The sequence below is a fragment of the Elephas maximus genome, chromosome 2, assembly GCF_024166365.1.
Source record: "Elephas maximus indicus isolate mEleMax1 chromosome 2, mEleMax1 primary haplotype, whole genome shotgun sequence".
Classification (NCBI taxonomy): domain Eukaryota; kingdom Metazoa; phylum Chordata; class Mammalia; order Proboscidea; family Elephantidae; genus Elephas; species Elephas maximus.
In genome coordinates, this window is record NC_064820.1 from 63,006,614 (window position 1) to 63,028,211 (window position 21,598).

At 39.4% G+C, this 21,598-nt stretch overlaps 1 protein-coding gene across 2 annotated transcripts in view; it reads left to right on the forward strand.

Moving 5' to 3' along the window:
* Positions 1-21,598, forward strand: part of RAB3C (RAB3C, member RAS oncogene family) — a 308,656-nt gene that overhangs the window by 278,206 nt on the left and 8,852 nt on the right. The gene's annotated exons all lie outside the window — the stretch shown is intronic.

The window sequence follows — 21,598 nt, forward strand, 5'->3', positions numbered from 1 at the left end:
GCTGGGAACACTTGGGGAACAGATCATACTAACCAAACTCATAGGAGACTGATTGCTAAATAAAAATGCCTCTTATTATTTGTGCTGAGAAATGTAAATGCTACGTAGATCATAATATTCCTGCCAGATAATGAGTACATCTTTTTATCGATAGAAAGAATACCCTCAAGAAAGGCAATCAGTTTTGTAAGGTTGCTCAGTAACTCTAGATCAAAGAAAAGGAAGTCCAATTATGTTCATGCATTTGTTCCTTATTCTGTTGAGTGCTTACTATGTGCCAAGCTTGTGACATTAAGTAAATACCATTGAGCAAATAGAATGATCTCTTCTTCCTGAGAAGCAGGCAAACCCAAATACACTGCTTAGTACAAGCATCTTCTCCCCTGGACAAAACACTTTCATCTCTTTACTTTTCTATTTTCTTGACACTATCCAGACCAAGTCAGTTTCCTTTTGATGATCTCATCTTGACAGTTTTACAATTCATTAGACTGTAGGTAAGAGAGAGATCTTGTTCTCCCAGAAAGAAATCTATAAGACACCCTAGTCCCTTGATGGATTTTGGGGAGTGTTGTGGATTGAATTTGTCCCCCAAAATATCTGTCAACTTGGCTAGGTCATGATTCCCAGTATGAATGATTATCTACCATTTTGTCATCTGATGTGATTTCCCCGTATGTTGTAAGTCCTATTACTATGATGTAATGAGGTAGATTAGTGGCAGTTATATTGATAAGATCTACAAGATTAGTGTCTTAAGCCAATCTCTTTTGAGATATAAAAGAGAGAAGCAAGCAGAGAGAAATGGGTACTTCATACCACCAAGAAAGCAGAGCCAGAAGCAGAGCGTGTACCGTGGACCTGAGGTTCCTTCACTGAGAAGCTCCTCAACCAAGGGAAGACTGATGACAAGGACCTTCCTTCAAAGCCGACAGAGAGAGAAAGCCTTCCACTGGAGCCTGCCCCCTGAATTCGGACTTCTAGCCTACTGGACTGCGAGAGAATAAACTTCTCTTTCTTAAAGCCTTCCACCTGTGGTATTTCTGTTATAGCAGTACTAGATGACCAAGACAGGAAGTGTCTTGGTCTCACCAGAAAGTCATTTGCTAACCCTATCTTCAATTGAGTTACTCATACAGATGACTAATCTTATTCACTTTGTATCACTTAGTTACTTTATCATCATTGGGTGACTTTTTTTATCTCATTGCCAAATTCAAAGGATACACTCTATTTGGTGCCTGAAGGCACCCCTTCCTCACTCCATGTACCAACTCGTTGTTGTTGTTATTGTTGTTAATTGCCGTCAAGTTGATTCCAAATCATGTTGACCCCATGTGTGCAGAGTAGAACTGCTTCATGGGTTTTCAAGGCTGTGAATTTCCAAAGCAGATCACTAGAGGTGCCAGAGTATCCAGGGTACCTCTGGGTGAGTTCAAACCTCCAACCTTCTGGCTAGTAGTTGAGTGCAAAACCGTTTGTGCCACCCAGGGACTCATATGTACCGACTTGTTGTTACATAGTTAAGTGCTGTCAAGTCGATTCTAACTCACAGTGACTCCATGTATAGCATAACGAAACGCTGCCCAGTCCTATCCCATCCTCACAATCATTACTGTATTTGAGTTTGTTGTTGCAGCCACTGTGTCTACCCATCTCATTGAGGGTCTTCCTCTTTTTTGCTGACCCTCTGCTTGACCAAGCATGATTTCCTTCTCTAGGGACTGGTCCCTCCTGATAACATGTTCAAAGCACGTGAGACAAAGCCTTCCCATCTTTGCTCCTAAGGAGCATTCTGGCTATACTTCTTCCAAGACAGATTTGTTTGTTCTTCTGGCAGTCCATGGTATATGTGAATACCATAATCCAAATGCATCAATTCTTCTTCAGTCACCCTTATTCATTGTCCAATTTTCACATGCATATGAGGTGATTGAAAATACTATGGCTTGGGTCAGTCACACTTTAGTCCTCAGAGTGACATCTTTGCTTTGCTTTTTAACACTTTAAAGAGGTCTGCTTCCATGAGCATCGACTGTGGATCCAAGTAAAATGAAACTCTTGACAACTTCAATCTTTTCTCCGTTTATCACGATGTTGCTTATTGGTCCAGTTATGAGGATTTTTGTTTTCTTTAGATTGAGGTGTAATCCATACCAAAGACTGTAGTCTTTGATCTTCATCAATTAGCACTTGAAGACCTCTTGGCTTCAGCAAGCAAGGTTGTATCATCTGCATATTACAGGTTGTTAATGAATCTTCCTCCAATTCTGGTGCCACATTATGCTTCATATAGTTCAGTTTCTCTGATTATTTGTTTAGCATACAGATTGAATAAGTATGATGAAAGGATACAACCCTGACACACACCCTTCCTGATTTTAAGCCATGCAGTATCCTCTTGTTCTGTTCAAAGGACTTCCTCTTGGTCTATGTACAGCTTCTGCATGAGCACAATTAAATGTTCTGGACTTCCCATTCTTCTCAATGTCATCCATAATTTCTTGTGATCCACACAGTGGAATGCCTTTGCATAGTCATTAAAACACAGGTAAACATCTTTCTGGTATTCTCTGCTTTCAGCCAGGATCCATCTGATATCAGCAATGATATCCTCTTCATTCCCTATTCTCTTCTGAATCTGACTTGAATTTCTGTACTGACTAAACCATGATATTTCATCCATGGAAGCCATAAGAATAGAAGTTTTCCCTACTAAGTCTAGATATTGTTGTTAGTTGCCATCAAGTCGATTCCACTACTGGCAACCTTATGCAACAGAATAAAATGTTGTCTTGTCCTGCCTGATCCTTGCAACTGCTACCATATTGAAGTCCATCATTGTGGCTATTGTGTCAATTGAACTCACCAAGTGTCTCCTACACTGTCCTTGGCCCTCTACTTCACCAAACATGATGTCTTCCTCTAGCTATTGATCCCCCTTGATAATGAATCCAAAGGAAGCAAGGCAAACAATGTTCTGTCATGATCCATGGGGTTTTCATTGGTTAATTTTTAAAAGAAGATCACTAGACCTTTTTCCTAGTCCATCTTAGTCTAGATTTTACACCTTTTTTCTGTTTCTCTCTTTTGCCTTTAATTTAAATTAACCAACATCACCTGGTTTGGTTTTAGTTGATGAAACCAAGAAACAGGTTTAAAAACTTTAGGATTCCTCTTTAATCTCATATTCTGCCTTCAGGGTTCAATGGATGAACCATCTGCCACTGGAGAGATAGTTGCTTTTCCAGATACAAGATTCATTAAGAGAATGAATAACTTAACCACAACTTTAAGAACCTATCACTCTAGGAAGAAGAACCATTTTTGTAAGCATCACGTAGTTTTCCATGTCTGCTCTGGACAAGTGGACTAGGCTAAGCTACTGTAGAAAAAAGAAGAATTTCTGATATTAAGAATTGTTAAACATTGAAAAATATTACTTAGGGTAGATAAGAATCCCTGGAAATATTTTTATGAAGCCAGCAGCTATCATTCTGTGATGTACGTGTGTGGCACTGCCAGAACATAAGAAGACAGATGTTAGAAATATGCAGGCTTTAGAGTCAAACATTAGTTCTTATCCTGGTGTACTAAAAGTGTGACTCTACACCATATCTCAACTGTGAAATGGGCATTGTAAAGGTACCAACTTCCTTAGGGCTGGTTCCAGGATGAGAGAATGAATTCAAAATGTCTAGCACAGTACCTGCACATAGTATGTGCTCAATAACTGTTAGTTGTTTGTATATCTCTGGGTATCACAATGAAATCTCATTAGTTTGGGCTCAGCTAAATGAAAATTTATTATGCTGTTGGATGTATTTAATATTCATCCTTCACAGCAAAAATAACCTGCTAACTGATAATACATATAAATACTATTGTAAACTGAAAATCCTCTACAAATAAAAGTTGTTGATGTTTTTGTTAGCAATTCATACAGAGGCCTGGCTGGAAGTTGTTTCCTTTATCTTTGATAGCCAATAAAAATGTTAAGAGAGTACAAAGGGAATATTTAACAGGTTTAAGAGAATAAACTTTGGTTTTAAAATTTATTTTTTTGTTGTTGAAAATATACATGGCAGAACAAACACCAACTCAACAATTTCTACATGTATAATTCAGTGACTTTGATTATATTCTTCAAGTTATGCAAACATTGTCACCCTCATTTTCTAAGTTGTTCCTCCCCATTAACATAAACTCACTGCCCTCTAAGTTTCCTATCTAATCTTTCAAGTTGCTGTCATCAATTTGACTCCATATAGATAGTTCTTCAAAGAGCATGATATGCAAGGCAGACATTCTTTACTAGTTAAGCTGAACTATTATCTGGTTTAAAGAAGACGTCAGGTAATATTTTTGGTTTAAGGTTTAAGGATTATCTCAGGGCAATAGTTTTGAGCATTCGTACAGCCTCGATGGCTCCACAAAGTCTAGATTTCATGAGACCTTGAAAGGCTGTTCTGCCTTTCCCACCTTTTGATCAGGATTTTTCTATAGAATCTTTGATCAAAACAAGACCAAACTCCTTGTAAACACTTAGTACCTATTTGCACACAAATAATTACTCAACCAATCATAAATGATCCTTATTTCTTTAGAACAAGTCTCACAAAACCTCAGCTTCTTAAAACTTCAACAGCTGTTAGTTCGGATGTTGATATGAAACAACCCTGCATTTCTTCAAATTTTTCAGTAATGTCTCTTTCTTCACAGTGGAATAGAGCAGGTTTAATTTGTTTTATATCATGGATTTCCCACAGGGAAAAAACAAAATGATATTAATGTGTGTGCTAGCCTTGGTTTTACCCCACCCAGAAATAACTTAGCTGACAAAATAGCTGACAGGTTTAGTCACTTGATAACTATGAACAAAGGAAAAACGGATCCTCCTTCTTTCCATTTCTCCATCCTCATCCCCTCTGCTTCCTCCAGCCAGTTAACTGCAATCAGTCCTTTAATTAGCAAACAACTGCTCATGCAGGGCACTGTGTTAAATATTTGGAGGAATGCAAAGAGACCTTATGGGATGTACAGTCTAATTGGGGAAGCAAAATATGCCCAGAATGCGGGAAGAAGGGAATCGAGAGTGGCCACCTAATAGGTACAGGTTTTTTTTTTTTTTTTTTTAACTGTGCTTTAGATGGAAGTTTACAGCACAAGTTAATTTCTCATGCACAATTTATATGCATAATTTTATGTGACCCTAGTTGCAATCCCTATAACATGACTGCACACACCGCTTTTCCACCCTGGGTTGCCCGTGTCCATTCAACAAGCTCCTGTCCCTTTCTGCCTTCTCATTCTGCCTCCAGACAGGAGCTGCCCATAGAAGCATACTCTTCACGAGTATTATTTTGTGTTTTATAATCCAGTCTAATCTTTGTCTGAACAGTTGGCTTTGGGAATGGTTTTAGTTCTGGGTTAACAGAGAGTCCAGGGGCCATGTCTTCTGGGATTCCTCTAGTCTCAGTCAGACCATTAAGTCTGGTCTTTTTACATGAATTTGAGTACTGCAACCCACTTTTTTTCTGCTCCATCAGGGGACTCTCTGTTGTTTCCCCTGTCACGGCAGTCATTGGTGGTAGCTGGGCACCATTTAGTTCTTCTGGTCTCAGGCTAATGGAGTCTCTGGTTTATGTGGCCCTTTTGTCTCTTTGGCTAATATTTTCCTTGTATCTTTGGTGTTCTTCATTCTCCTTTGCTCCAGGTGGGTTGGGACCAATTAACGCATCTTAAGGCCACTCATTAGCTTTTAAGACCCCAAACGCCACTCAACAAAGTGGGATGCATGTCATTTTCTTAATAAACTTTGTTATGCCAGTTGATCTAGATGTCACACAAAACCATGGTCCCCAGACCCCTACCCCTGCTACTCTGTCCCTCCAAGTGTTTGGTTGTGTTCAGGAAATTTCTTAGCTTTTGGTTTAGTCCAGTTGTGCTCTCTTCCCCTGTATTGTATGTTGTTCTTCCCTTCACCTAAGGTAATTCTTGTCTATATTTAGTTAATGAATTCCCCTCTGCCTCCCTCCGCACCCTCATAACCATCAAAGAATGTTTTCTTCTGTGTTTGAATCTTTTCTTGAGTTCTAATAATAGCAGTCTCATACAATATTTGTCCTTTTTTAACTGACTAATTTCACTCAGCATAATGCCTTCCAGATTCATCCATGTTGTGAGATATTTTGAGGATTCATCATTGTTCTTTATTGTTGTATAGTATTCCATAGTGCGAATATACCATAATTTGTTTATCCATTTGTCTGTTGATAGGCACCTAGGTTGTTTCCATCTTTTTGCTATTGTGAACAGTGCTGCAATTAACATCGGTGTGCATGTATCTATTTGTGTGAGAGCTCTTATTTCTGTAGGATATATTCCAAGGAGTGGAATTGCTGGATCTTATGGTAGTTCTATTTCTAGGTTTTTAAAGAAGTGCCAAATTGATTTCCAAAGTGGTTGTACCATTTTACATTCCCACCAGCAGTGTATAAGTGTTCCAGCCTCTCCACAACCTCCCTAACATTTTTTTTGTGTGTTTTTTGGATTAATGCTAGCCTTGTTGGGGTGAGATGGTATCTCGTTGTAGTTTTGATTTGCATTTCTCTAACAGCTAATGATAGTGAGCATTTCCTCATGTATCTGGTAGCCACCTGGATGTCTTCTTTGGTAAAGTGTCTGTTCATATCCTTTGCCCATTTTTTAATTGGTTTATTTGTCTTTTTGTTGTTGAGGTTTTGTAGTATCTTGTAGATTTTAGAGATTAGACCCTGACTGGACATGTCATAGACAAAATTTTTTTCCCAGTCTGTAGGTTGTCTTTTTACTCATTTGATGAAGTCTTTTGATGAGCATAACTGTTTGATTTTTAAGAGCTTCCAGTTATCTAGTTTCTTCTCTGGTGTTTGTGCATTGTTAGTTATGTTTTCTATTCTGTTTATGCCATGTATTAAGGTTTCTAACATCGTCCCTATTTTCCTTCCATTATCTTTATTTTAGATTTTATATTTAGGTCTTTTATCCATTTTGAGTTATTTTGTACATGGTGTGAGGTATGGGTATTGTTTCATTTCTTTTTGTAGATGCATGCCCAGTTATGCCAGCACTATTTGTTAGACTGTCTTTCCCCCATTTAAGGGACTTTGGGCCTTTGTCAAATATCAGCTGCTTATATGTGAATGAATTTACATCTAGATTCTCAATTCTGTTCTATTGGTTTATGTATCTGTTGTTGTACCAGTACCAGGCTGTTGATGACTACCATGGCGGTATAATAGATTCTAAAATCAGGTAGTGTGAAGCCTCCCACTTTGTTCTTCTTCAGTAATATTTTACTTATCTGAGGCCTCTTCCCTTTCCATATGATGTTGGTGATTTGTTTCTCTATCTCATTAAAAAATGTCATTGAAATTTGGATTTGGATTGCATTGTGTCTGTAGATCACTTTGGGTAGAATTGACATTTTCACAATTTTGAGTCTTCCTATCCATTAGCAAGGCATCTTTTTCCACTTATGTAGGTCTCTTTTGGTTTCTTATAGTAGTGTCTTGTAGTTTTCTTTGAATACATCTTTTACGTCTCTAGTTAGATTTATTCCTAAGTATTTTATCGTCTTGGGGGCTATTGTATTGATTTGGTGATTTCGTTTTCAATGTTCTCTTGTTGGTGTAGATGAATCCAACTATTTATGTATGTTTATCTTGTATCCTGATACTTGCTGAAATCTTCTATTAGTTCCAGTAGTTTTCTTGAGGATTCTTTAGGGTTTTCTGGGTATAAGATTATATCATCTGCAAATAAGGATGCTTTTACTTCTTCCTTACCAATTTGGATGTGCTTTATTTCTTTTTCTTGCTTTATTGCTCTGGCTAGGACCTCCAGCACAATGTTGAATAAGAGTGGTGATAAAGGGCATCTTAGTCTGGTTCCCATTCTTAAGGGAAATGCTTTCATGCTCTCTCCATTTAGGATGATGTTGGCTGTTGGCTTTGTATAAATGCCCTTTATTATACTGAGGAATTTCCCTTCTATTCCTATTTTGCTGAGGGTTTTTTATCATGAATGGGTGTTGGACTTTTTCAAATGCGTTTTCTGCATCAGTTGATAAGATCATGTCGTTCTTTATCTTTTGTTTTATTTATGTGATGGATTACATTGATTGTTTTTCTAATGTCAAACCATGCCTACATAAGTGGTATGAATCACACTTGGTCATGGTGAATTATTTTTCTGATATGTTGTTGAATTTTATTGGCTGGAATTTTGTCGAGGATTTTTGTGTCTGTGTTCATGAGGGATATTGATTTGTCTGTAATTTTTTTTTTTTTTTTTGTGGTGTCTTTACCTGGCTTTGGTATCAGAGTTATGCTGGCTTCATGGAATGAGTTTGGAAGTATTTCTTCCTCTTCTATGCTCTGAAATACCTTTAGTAGCAGTGGTGTTAACTCTTCTCTGAAAGTTTGGTAGAATTCTACAGTGAGGCTGTCAGGTCCAGGGCTTTTGTTGTTTTTGTTGGGAGTTTAATTACCTCTTCAATCTCGTCTTTTCTTATAGATTTATTTAGTTGTTCCACCTCTGTGTTAGTTTAGGTAAGTAGTGTGTTCTAGAAATTTGTCCATTTCCTCTAGGTTTTCAAATTTGTTGGAGTACTATTTTTCATAGTATTCCGTTATGATTCTTTTAATTTCATTTGGATCTGTTGTGATATTGCCCATCTCATTTCTTATTCAGGTTATTTGCTTCCTCTTCTGCTTTTCTTTTGTCCATTTGGCCAATGATTTATCGACTTTGTTGATTTTTTCAGTGAACCAACTTTTGGTCTTATTAACTCTTTCAGTTGTTTTTCTAGTCTGTATTTCATTTAATTCTGCTCTAGTTTTTATTATTTCCTTTCTTCTAGTGCCCGTGGGTTTCTTTTGCTACTGTCCTTCTATTTATTCAAGTTGTCGGGTTAATGTGTTGATTTTGGTCCTTTCTTTTTGTATATGTGCATTTATTACTATAAATTGACCTCTGAGCACTGCTTTTGCTGTGTCCCAAAGGTTCTGGTAGGATATGTTTTCATTCTCATTTGGTTCTGTGAATTTCTTTGTTCCATTCTTGATTTCTTAAATAACTCAGTAGTTTTTGAGCAAGATGTTCAGTTTCCATATATTTGATTTTTTTTTTCCTTGCTTTTTCTGTTATCGATTTCTACTTTTATGGTTTTAGGGTCAGAAAAGATGCTTTATAATATTTCTATGTTTTGAATTCTGTTAAGGCTTGCTTTGTGGCCTAATATGTAGTCTGTTCTGGAGAATGTTCCATGTGTGTTGGAAAAGAAAGTATACATGGCTGCTGTTGGGTGGAGTGTTCTGTATATGTCTGTGAGATCAAGTTGGTTGATTGTGGCATTTAGATCTTCCGTGTCTTTACTGAGCTTCTTTCTGGATGGTCCGTCCACCAAAAGTGGTGTGTTAAAGTCTCCTAGTATTATTGAGGAGATGTCTATCTCTCTTTTCAATGCTGTAAGAGTTTGTTCTATATATTTTGGAGCCCTGTCGTTGGGTTCATACATATTTATTATGGTTATATCCTCCGTGTATATTGACCCTTTAATCTTTATATAGTGTTCTTCCTTATCTTTTGTGATGGATTTTGCTTTAAAGTCTATTTTGTCAAAGATTAATATTGCCACTCCTGCTCTTTTTTGATTGCTGTTTGCTTGATATGTTTTTGTTTTTTTTTTCCCATCCTTTGAGTTTTAGTTTGTGTCTTTGAGTCTAAGATGTGTCTCTTGTAGGCAGTATATAGATGGATCATGCTTTTTTAATCCATTCTGCCAGTCTCTGTCTCTTTATTGGTGCATTTAGTCCATTTACATTCAGAGTAATTATTGATATTTTTTTTTTATGAGTTTAGTGTTGTTATTTTGAAGTATTTTTGTGTGTGTGTTGTTGACAGTTTCTTTGTTCCACTTGATTTTCTGTGCTGAGTTGTTTTTCTTTATATATTTTATTTTCATCTTTTTTATTATTGTTGATTTTGTATTTGCTTAGTCTTTATGGTTTTCTTCTTTTCTTATTTTGATGTGTAGGATTGTTAGTTTCCTTAGTGGTTACCCTTAATATTTACCTCTATTTTTTTAAGTTTAAACCAGTCTTTTATTTCTTGATATTGCCTTGACTTCCTTTTCATATGAAAGTTCTGTGACTGCATTATTTAGTCCCTCTTTTTTGCTTTAATGTTGTCATCTTTTACATATTGACATCTCTGTTTCCCTATTTTCAGTGTTTCAGCTTTGATTTTTGTGTGTGTGTGTGTGTGTGTGTGTGTGTCTTCCCTCTGTGGGTTGATATTTTGTTGTTCTGGCCTGTGTTCTAGTCTGATGCTACTAATTTTCTGACTGGAGGATTCCATTTAGTATTTCTTGTCATTCTGGTTTGGTTTTTACAAATTCCCTTGACTTCTTTGTATCTGGAAATGCCCTAATTTGCCATCATATTTGAGAGACAGTTTTGCTGGATATATAATTCTTGGCTGGCAATTTTTTCCTTCAAGGGTTTTTATATATCATTCCATTACCTTCTTGCCATCATGGTTTCTGCTGAGTAGTCAGAGCTTAGTCTTATTGACTCTCCTTTATAGATGACTTTTGTTAATCCCTAGACACTCTTAAAATTCTCTCTTTATCTTTGATTTGGCAAGTTTGGTTATAATATGTCTTGATGACTTTCTTTTGGGACCTACCCTGTATGGGATTTGATGAGCTTCTTGGATTGGTATCTTCTTGTCTTTCACGATACAAGGGAAGTTTTCTGCCAAAAATTTTTCAACAATTCTCTCTATATTTTCTGTTATCCGCCCCCCCCCCCCCCCCGCCCCACACCCTGTTCTGGAACTCCAAGCACTCATAGGTTATTCCTGTTGATAGGGTTCCACATAATTCTTAGGGTTTCTTCACTTTTTTTTTTTTTTTAATTCTTTTATCTGGTTTTTCCTCAAATAAGTTGGTGTCAAGTGCTTTATCTTCGATCTCACTAACTCTGACTTCCATTGCCTCAGTTCTGCTGCTATGACTTTCTATTGAGTTGTCTACTTGTGAAATTTAATTGTTAATCTTTTGAATTTCTGTTTGCTATCTCTCTATGGATTCTTGCAGCCTGTTAAAATTTTCATTATGCTTTTGTATAACCTTCTTAATTTTTCTTTGTCTGTGTGTTCCTTGTCTTGTTCTGCATTTTGTCTGATCTCCTTCCTGATCTCTTAAATATCTTGGTATATTAATCTTTTGAATTCTACCTCAAGTAACTCCAAGACTTTATCTTCCTTCAGGAGGTTTGTTGGTTCTTTGTTTTGGTCACTTCCTAAAGCCACTATGGTCTGCCTTTTTATGTGATTTGATATTGACTATTATCTCTGACCCATCAATAAGTTATTATATTTATTTATTTTATGTTTGCTTACTGTATCCTAGCCTCTTGTTTTGTTTTTGTATGCTCAAATAGGCTGGTAGTGTGAGCTACTTTGATTATTGTCATCTTTGAAGCTCTGACGTCCTGTCTCCCTGTGGTTAGAGCTGTTACTAGGTATGTGAGCCCAGGAACCCGTTCACTTTACTTGTGTAGATTCACCTCAGGTGTCCAGATAATCGGTCACTAAGTGTGTGGTGCAGGCTCTCACCTACAGTCCTAGATAGGCAGGACTATGCAGGTGTGATTGGATTAGCACAGGTATTTAGCTGCAGTAGGGAGTTATGTGCTGAGCAAGGTAGGGGGCTGTTGGTTGCCCCTGATTGCCTGGGTAAAGGTGTGTCCCTGTCCTCTACAGCACATACTAGGCTAGGTGGAGTGGGTGGTGCCACCAGTCCTCACATCCCTGATCTGGGTAGGTGAAGACCCTGCTTAATGGGCAGGGTGGTATCAAATGTCTCAAATCTACTACTCCCCTTGAGCTGTTGCAGTTGAAAATAGGCTTCGGGTATATACCCTGTTGTACTGTGCTAATGAGGGTCTGTGCTGTTGGAATAAGCCCACACGGGTCTAGGCTAGGGTGAAAGGCATTCAAAGTCCACGGACCCCTTGTGCCTGTGCCTAGGCAAAGAGGCTATGCCTGCCCTGAGTTCCCAGCTTAGGGGAACTGGCAGATTATTTTTTTCCTGTTTGTTAATTTATTCCCTCTCCATAGCAAGGAGAATGGCTTAGGGCATGCAACAGGTCCCACTTCCAGCCTAGGAGGTGTGGCAATCACTGAAGACTGACAAGGACCAAAGCAGAGCTGGGAGGGGGTGGGTAAATGGGAGAGGTACTTCCCAGAGGAGGGAAGAGTTTTTTGATCCCAGGCAGTAGGTTAGACACTTGCACTTAACTTTCGCAGATTCAGCACCACTTCTCCCTGGTTCTGGAGGCTTGAGCAGACTTTCTGCCCCTCAGTTTCTCCCGATGTGGAAAACATGTCCCTAGAGTTACTGCTTGCCTCAGTCCATATGAACCAGCCCATCCAGGCTACAGTGTGCCAGCCAGGTCAGGTCTGGCAAATCCTCCCTGCTTCTGAACTGTCTCTTCCTCCCCCTGCTGCTCACTTAGACTCCTCAACTTTGTCTTTGATATTCAGGGCTTCTAGATTGTCATATATAATTGATTCACTTGTTTTTTGGGGTCTTTGTTGTAAGAGGGACCATAGGAAGCATCTGACTACTCTGCCGTCTTGGCCCCACCTATGGGGTTTCTTTTGGAGTGATAAAAATGATCTGGAGTTAGTGGTGATGGTTGTACACCATTAGGAATGTACGAGACGCCACTGAATTGTACACTATAAAGTGGTTAAAATGGTGACTTTTATGTTATCTGAATTTTGCACCTAATACAAAATTGCAACTAATAAATTCCAAATATATGGTAGAGAAAAAAATGGTAGGGAGCAGGTAATACTCAATAAGCTACAGTCATCAGGTAAGACCTTATAAACTAGTTGCCTTCTAGTTGGTTCCAATTCATGGCGACCTCATGTGTGTTAGAGTAGAATGGTGCTCCATAATGTTTTTAGTGGCTGATTTTTCAGAAGGAGATCACCAAGCCTTTCCTCCAAAGTGCCTCTGGGTGGACTCAAACACCCAACCTTTGAAACACATTAACTCTTTGCACCTCATGACCTTATAGCTGAGTGGGAATTCACCTAGGCCTTGAAGGCTTTAAACATAAATGCCTACAGGGTAAGTGAGGTGATGTAAATAAGTAAATTAGTAACTCTGCCAGGTGTAAAATCCAAACACAATTTGTTTGCAGACATAGACAAATGTTTCACAAAAGTAATGTACTCTCTCATTTCACCTGAAATAAGAAGTCCTGTCTGTGTAGCATCCATTTTCTGTTAATAAAGATGAGTGCAAATGCAAAGAGAACTGACAATTGAAACATGGATTTAATGCCAAGGAGACAGAGAGATAATGGTAAACTAGAGAGAGAACACCCTTCTAAAGTGGACCAGCCACAGACATCTGGATGGGCTATTATGGACTCACTGAGTATCCCAGTTTTTAAAGATAAGCCCCAAATCTGGATTTTTATGTGAAAATCTCTCTAAAGTTTGGTTTAACATAAAATTTGTAATAGTTAGCAACCTCTGTTTTGAAGATTAAGTTGGCCTGGGGAGGGGGAAAGGATGAAGGAGTTCTTCAAGAAGAATCACAGAAGGGCAATGCTGTAAAGGGACTGTGTGAAGCCTATTCACCAGACAGGGAGTGTACAGGCTAGGCTGAAGTGGAGGGTTTGAGATGTGAGTGCAGGTGTTGGGATGAGATTGGGTCATCTTCGTAGTTAGCTGCAGTCAAGTCAGCCCACAATTCATGGGGACCCCATGCACAATGGGATGAAATGCTGCCCAGTCCTCCTCCATCCCCATGTTCATTTGTGGACTAGACCTTTGCAATCCATAGAATTTTCATTGGCTGATTTCCAGGCCTTTTGTCTTAGTCTTAGTCTGGAAGCTCAGCTGAAACCTGTTCAGCATCATAGCAACCCACAAGCCCCCAGTGACAGGCAGCGCATGAGCAGGAGCAGATTAACTGGTAAGCAAGGTACGCACGGGCTTAATGTGTATACTTACTAATCTGTAGTACACAATTTCACATGGGTTTAACAACATCGAAGATGTGGTGAAAAATGTCTTTTCTCTACATCGACCAGAATTTGTGAAGGTCAGAATGACTCTTGCACATTGACAGAAGCAGGAGAAAGCTACCATCCAGTCAGGCCTATCTAAGGACAAAGACTCAGAGGCTAAAATACTTGAACAATTTTTAGCAACACTCGTCTCTGGCCCATCTTCTGCTCTTGCTGCTTTCCAGCCCTGGTCTGCTTCCTTTGGTCCTTCTTCAGAAAAGTAGGTCAGATCCTTACCCGTAAAGTCTGTCTGAAGGCTGTGACCCAGCGTGGATAAGCTTACACAACAGCTCGTCCCACTGCTCAGCAATGCCTAGTTCTGGTCCAAGTGTCACCCAGCCGAAGAGAGACCTTTTCTTACAGCTCTGGCTTAACAAATTCCACAGGAAAGGGAAGACAATCATTGGACCTGCCGATCGAATCTGGAAATATAAGGTCTTCTCATTTGGGAGTTTAGGAATTTAAGACCATATCATGGATTTTTAAAAATTAGAGATGAAAATGACTTAGTGCAGTACGAGTTTAGCAGTTACTTTCCCTCTACAAAAAGAAATAACAGTTGGAATTTTTCTTTAAAGTAAAGTTAAAAAGACCAGTCAGAGTGTCCCAAATGCTGTTTAGGATTTTTCTGGGGTGGAAAAAAAAAAAGCAATTCTCAAACCAGCTTATGAAAACAAAAGGCTTTTCACAATATGGGATTCACAATTGATATATGGGAATGAATGAAATGCTGCCTGTAAAACTATTTTAAATGCACTGGAGAAAGGGGCTGGGAAAGCGGTTGCTGAATGCTCAGTATTGCAGTTGTGATTATGACCGGTAATACAGTGCAGTTTCAAGTTGAATGGAGTCTCTCGTGGGGTACTGTGACATTTCAGTACTCTTCAAGTGCCAGAGTGACAGCCTGCAGCCTGCCACCTCAGTGAGCAGCATGCTTTCGGCGTAAAGGCCCTGCTTGCTGCCCTGTGGGTGTTGGTCTGAAAAGGTGCCAGACTTCTCTGAGGCCCCAGGCCTCCCAGGGTCTTCAGGGAGCAAAAGGAGAAAGCAGTGCCAGCAAGCCAGGCCCATGCCTGCAAGCCAAGCTGTATGGGGTTCATGTTCTTCATGTTCACCGGAATGTATTAAAACCTACTCCCCAGGGGCAGATTATCCAACACGCAAGTAAGCACGGAGCTTATCTTGCTTACCAGATCATCTGTAGTGAACAATTTTACTTTTTTTTTTTACCACATCGAAGATTCTGCTTCTAGGTATGGCTGCCACTGTCTCTCTCTCAACCCCACAGACCTTCCTACAAAATGAAAGCATTTTTTAAATTTACAATTCCTGACAGGGGTGGATGACTCAGTAAGCAAGGTAAACACAGGCTTATTTGTGCTTACTTAGTAGTTTCACCTCATCCTGTGTGAAATTGTTCATTACAGATGACCTGGTAAACAAGGTAAACACTATGCTTACTTTGCTTATTGGATAATCTGCTCCTGCTACTCCCCAATAAGCAGGTGCTCTCTCTTCTTCACTGAGACCACAGCAAAAAGGAATTGAATTTAACATTTGTATGAAGGGTTCATGCTGGGCATTTGGGAGACATGTTCTGTTAGAGGAATCTGTCAGCCATTGGAATGGTTTCACCGTTAAAGCATAAGATTCCTTCTGGAGAGATCTCTGACAGGCAATATGCATTCTCATTCATTTAGGACAGTGGTTCTTTTATTTTTTTCTTAGTTGTAACAGCTTTGTTAAGATATAAAAGGAGACTTGGTGGCATAACGCTCAAGCACTTGGCTGCTAACCAAAAAAGCTGGCAGTTTGAAGCTACCCAGCAGTTCCATGGGAGAAAAACCTGGCAATCTGCTTCCATAAAGATTATAGCCTAGGAAACCCTATGGGGCAATTCTGCTCTGTCACATGGGGCCGCTATGAGTTGAAAGTCAACTCAATAGCACCTAACGACATTGAGATATAACTCACATACCATACAATTCACCCATTAAAAGTTTATATATCAATGGTTTTTTAGTACATTCATAGTTTTGCAATCATCACCACGATCAATTTCAGAACAAGCAATTTTCATTGACTCAAAAAAAAAAAAAAAAAACCTTACCAATAAGCAGCCGCTCCCATTTCCCCTCATTCTCCCCCAAACCTAGGCAACCACTAATCTACTTTTGTCTCTATAGATCTGCCCATTCTAGATATTTCATATAAATGGAATCATACAAAATGTGGTCTTTTGTGACTGGCTTATTTTATTGAGCATAATGTCTTCAAGGTTCATGTATGTTGTAGCATGTATCATTACTTCATTTCTGGCTATTGTTGAATAACATTCCATTGTGTGAATACACCATATTATGTTTATCCATTCCTCAGTTGATGGACATTTGGGCTGTTTCTTTTTACCTTTTATCTATTGTGAATAATGCTGTTATAATCATTCATGTACAAGTTTTTGTGTGGACATATGTTTTCATTTCTCTTGGGTCTGTACCTAGGAGTGAAATTGCTGGGTCATATGGTAACTGTATGTTTCTCCATTTGAGGAACTGCCGGACTGTTTTCCAAAGAGGCTTCACCATTTTATATTTTCTCCAGCAAAGTGAGAGGACAATAATTCTCAACCTTTTACATGTATAAGAAACCTCTTCAGAAGCTTGTTAAAAATTTATATTCCAAGGCCCAATCCACTCCTTGTAATGTCAGTTCAGTAAGTCTAGGGTAGGAGTCCCTGGAGCATTTGGCTGCTGACTGAAAGTTCGGAGGTTCCAGTCCACCCAAAGAAACCTCAGAAGAAAGGCCTGGCAATCTACTTCTAAAAAATCAGCCATTGAAAACCCTATAGAGCACACTTCTACCCTAACACACATGGGATCGCTGTGAGTCAGAATCAGCTTAAGGGCAACTGGTTTTATGTCTGGGGTGGAGTTTAGAAGTTTCATGCACTTCAGGTGATTTTAAGCTGGTGGGCCTCCATCGTATGAAGTCGGGATGTAAGATCACAACCACTGGTCACCACAGTGTGTTCTGATTTGCAGGGCCTCTCTCTGCCACCCACTCAGTCATATACACAGTATGAAGAGGACAGAGTGTTGTCGTCGTGCTTTTTCCCCTCTTTCTTCAATGTAACTAACACATTTTTCCTTAAGAAATCTTTCCCAAGCATCTATGTTGGTCCCTGGCATGGAATGAAGCTGAAGCAAGGGTTAAATGTAGATTAGTGCCCAGCAGTGCCTGTAATGGCTTCTGGAAAGGGCAGGAGTGATCCTTCCAGAATCAGACATAAAAAGGCCTAAAACAGAGAAGTGCTGAGTGGCAGCTCAAGGCTTATCCAACTCAGGAACAGTGCTATCTCTGCCAGAGAGAAATTAGAAAGGTTCTAATGAGAGAAGAATGAGACAGAATAATTGGAGTTTCTCTGGTTAATTCAAGGTGCCCACTGATTCGATGAGGAAGTCATATGAGTACACTGAAGTTATTAGTATCAGATGATGTAGTCTGAGGGACCGGTGTCTGAGGCTGGAAGCTGAATCAGTAACCTATTTATCAGGAGGTCTTGGTCAGATTTCGCAGTTGGCTTGCTGTGTGACCTTGGGCTACTTACTTGATCTTGCTTAACCACACTCTCCTCCCAAGCAAATTGGAGGTGATCTTCAGAGTCTTGTAAGAAAGACTGGCTCTATAGCTGTCATTGACTGACTGCTGGCTCCCACTGATGTTTGTATGTATAGTGGAAGGTTACAGATTTCTGAGAACAAGTTGTTGTTGCTATAAAAAAACAAAAAACAAAAAAAATCACTGTCAAGTCGATTCTGACTTATCTCGATCCTATAGATGAGGTTAAGATACTGAGATACTGGGAGGTAAAAAAAAAAAAAAGCTGTAAAATCCAACAAAGAGTTAGTGAAGGAAAAATGCTATAGTGCTCGGGTTTCTGTTCTGATTTAGGCCATGAGCTTTAAACACCTGGTGGTGCAGCAGTTAAGTGCTCGGCTGCTACTGAAAGGCTGGCAGTGTGAACTCACCCAGCAGCTTTGTAGGGTAAAGACCTGGCGATCTGCTTCTATAAAGTTTACAACCAAGAAAACCCTATGGGGCAGTTCTACTCTGTCACATAGGGTTGTTATGAGTAGGAAATCAACTTGACAGCACTTAACAACAACAACAGACACATAAAGGTGTGGGACTTATGTGGCCTCACAAACGGTTGATGGAATAAAGATGCTCATTGACCTCAATGGAGGATCATTTATTGCACAGTAAACTTTCTTTTGCCCTGAACCAAAACCATTAAATGCTAAAATAATACTGGCCTTTATTTTGATCCTGAATATCTCATTTTGTGACAAACTTGTGACAAGTGGGACCAGCATATATGATCAATGAGAGGCAGTCTAATTTCCAGAACCAACTCTAGAATTCTATATAGAGATACACCTGCCATGATGGTCGTCATGGTGAATCTTAAGCAGTATAAGATGTCAGAGTACCTTTGGAATCATTAAGGAAAGATTAAGTTTCATTTGGTGTACTGGCAGTGTTAAATCTAGTTAACTGCATTTTTATTATTTAAACTGATGATTGTTTATGGTATATAAACAATTTGTTGTGTTGTTTATGGAGCACCTGGCGGATTTGAACTGCCAACCTCTTGGTTAACAGCCGTGGCACTTAACCACTATGCCACCAGGGTCTCCGTGTTTTAAATAGTACCTGCTATATTGGGATCACTTTTTTTCAATATATGTTGGTTTATTGTTGTCGTCGTCATAACATTTTCCAGTTTGCCTGGCACTGTTACATATGTTTATATATATATTTGAGCCTCATAATAAATACCCCTGTAAGGTAAGTAAGACAAATTTCATAAATAAGAAAAGTGAGGATAAAAGAAAGTGAATTGCCCATAGTTCGAAGCTGGTAAGTGTTGATATTGGGGCTAAATCACCCATCTCTTGACTGGTGGTCCATCCCTCCCCCCATATCACAGCATCTCCTTCTCCAGCCACTCTGGATAGATGGAGTGCTCTTATAATATGGTTTTCTGTTCCTCAGACACTTAGTGGTTGTGCCTTCCTGGGGTGCCAGGTTAATGTTGAGGAGCTTGGAGCTTGATAGCTCTCAGGATCAAGGATTTGAGTTGTTCACTAACATCACAGGGTGTCTGGAAGCCCAGATAGGAGTCCCATTTGACAGCAGATTATATGGATTACCACCTTTACACAATGGCTAAATCTTTTTTGATCTCCTTCAAGTTCAATGGCTTCCCAAATCACACTAATAAGTAAAAGAAGTGTTAGCTGAAGAAATGTGAAAATCGAACCTGTAAGTGAAATCTTTGTGCCAAATTCTGAGTTTTTTTTTTTTTTCTGAAAGTCTCATCCAGGAACCTTCTTCAGTGGGTTTTTGGTATCTTGTGACATAAAGCACTCTCCTGTTAGCACTGAGATATTCCCCACAAGGATGCAAACAGTTCTGACATCTTAGCATCAAAGATGCTGCTTAGATCCATACTTGCCCTCCTTAAAATAAAATCTGGAAACCAAATGGGTGGAAACTGAATGATCTAGCCCTACAGACTGTGCAAATGTTAGAAAAGAAAGTTTTATGTGGCAGTTCTACTCTGACTCATAGGGGCTCTGTGAATTAGAATTGACTTGACAGCAATGGGTTTTTTGGTCTTGGTTAACACCAAATGGTGTTATCTGTAGAAAGAAATGCATAGTGTAAGACAGCCATAAAAGGACTATTCAAGGAGACAAATGAAAGAGAAATACATATCGAAGCTAGTTTGAAACATCCACCAGTATTTTATAGAACCTGGCTCTCCTGATGCTTCTTCAACCCAAATCCTGCAATTATTCACTTGATTTTAACAACAGAATACACAGTAGTTGGTAAAATTCAAGCTCAGATGCAGTTCGTCCCACCAGATAGTGTCATAACTAAATTAGCAATTTTAACACACAAGAATTGCTTTTTGTAGTCTAACCTTCAACACTATTTAAGAAAATAAGTATCTCTGGGTTATCATAGGGGTTTTGACATGGATTCTTTCTCCTTTGGCCTCATAAGCTAGGATGAAATCACATGATTTAATTGCTCTGAATCCATGTGGCTCCACTGAGATAGGGCCAGATGCAACCAGAAGGATTTATAGGCTGGAAAATTTGGAATGGATTAGAAAAGCATTTCTGTGTTCTGCCCAATGCATCCTAAATCAACGGCCCCAGAATGGCCCAGAGTGATCTCTGGCTTGTCTAGTGGGAACGTTGTCATGGCAACTGACTGGCAAGCTCAGCCAGTGGAATGTGAATACAAACAATAGAGTGATAAGATTGTGTACAGAGCAGCATACAGAGAGAGCTGCTTCTACCCAGTCAGTGATGCATCAGTGGAAGTGTAAAACTGTCGCTGCATTTTGTACCTTTTTGCAATTCTGGCAGCTCATTTGAAATTTATCAAGTGTCTCCTCCCAAGTGTCTGTAAAGCATTGCTGCTGATAGATAATGGAAGCTGTGGAAAAAAATTGCACCAGTAGATAGGTGCAGTGGTATACAAAGCCCCAGAAGGCTGTTAGGCTAACACTTCAAAATATCCTAATAGAGGAAGAAGCACACCTAAGGGAAATCCTATGACTCTTTAGTGCCACCTTGTGTCTTGTTAAAAACCAGTTGCCACCGAATTGATTCCAATTCAGGGCAACCTTGTGTGTGCAGAAGAGCACTGCTCGCTAGGGTTTTCAAGGCTGTGACCTTTCATAAGCAGATTGCCAGGCCTGTCTTCTGAGGCACTTCTAGGTAGGTTCGAACCACCTACCGTTTGGTTACTAACCAAGCACTTAACCATTTGTGCCACCCAGGGCCACCCTATCTTGTTACTCAAAACCAAACCCTTTGCTGTCGAGTTGATTCCAACTCACGGTGACCCTATAGGACAGGGTAGAACTGCCCCATAGGATTTTCAAGGATGAGAACTTTAAGGAAGCAGACTGCCACATCTTTCTGCTGAGGAGTGGCTGGTGGGTTCAAACCGCCTACTTTCAGTTAGCAGCTGAGCGCTTAACCACTGCATCACCAGGGCTCCGTGTCACTGGAAATTTACCAAAAGCTCACCTTCAAACCCTTCACTGGGCAGCAGCAAGCATACATTGAAAAAGTTGGAGGTGGATCCTGTTGGAGTTTGTTAATTCCTTTTGTAGAAAAATACACATGTGAAGTCTTCTAGGCCTCAAATTGATCATAAAAATGAAAATTAATAATTTTGGTAAAACCTGGGAATGGGAAAAGAAGAAAGTGCCAGGTAACACCAGTCCCAGAAAAGATTGCAAGTGGCTACTTAGTGGACTGGGGATCGGGGCCAGAGATGGTAAAGACAAGCCAGTATTGAGGTTTCTTGATGTTGCCATCACTAATAAATACTTGCAAAGGAATTTCTAACCTGTTCAGACATGC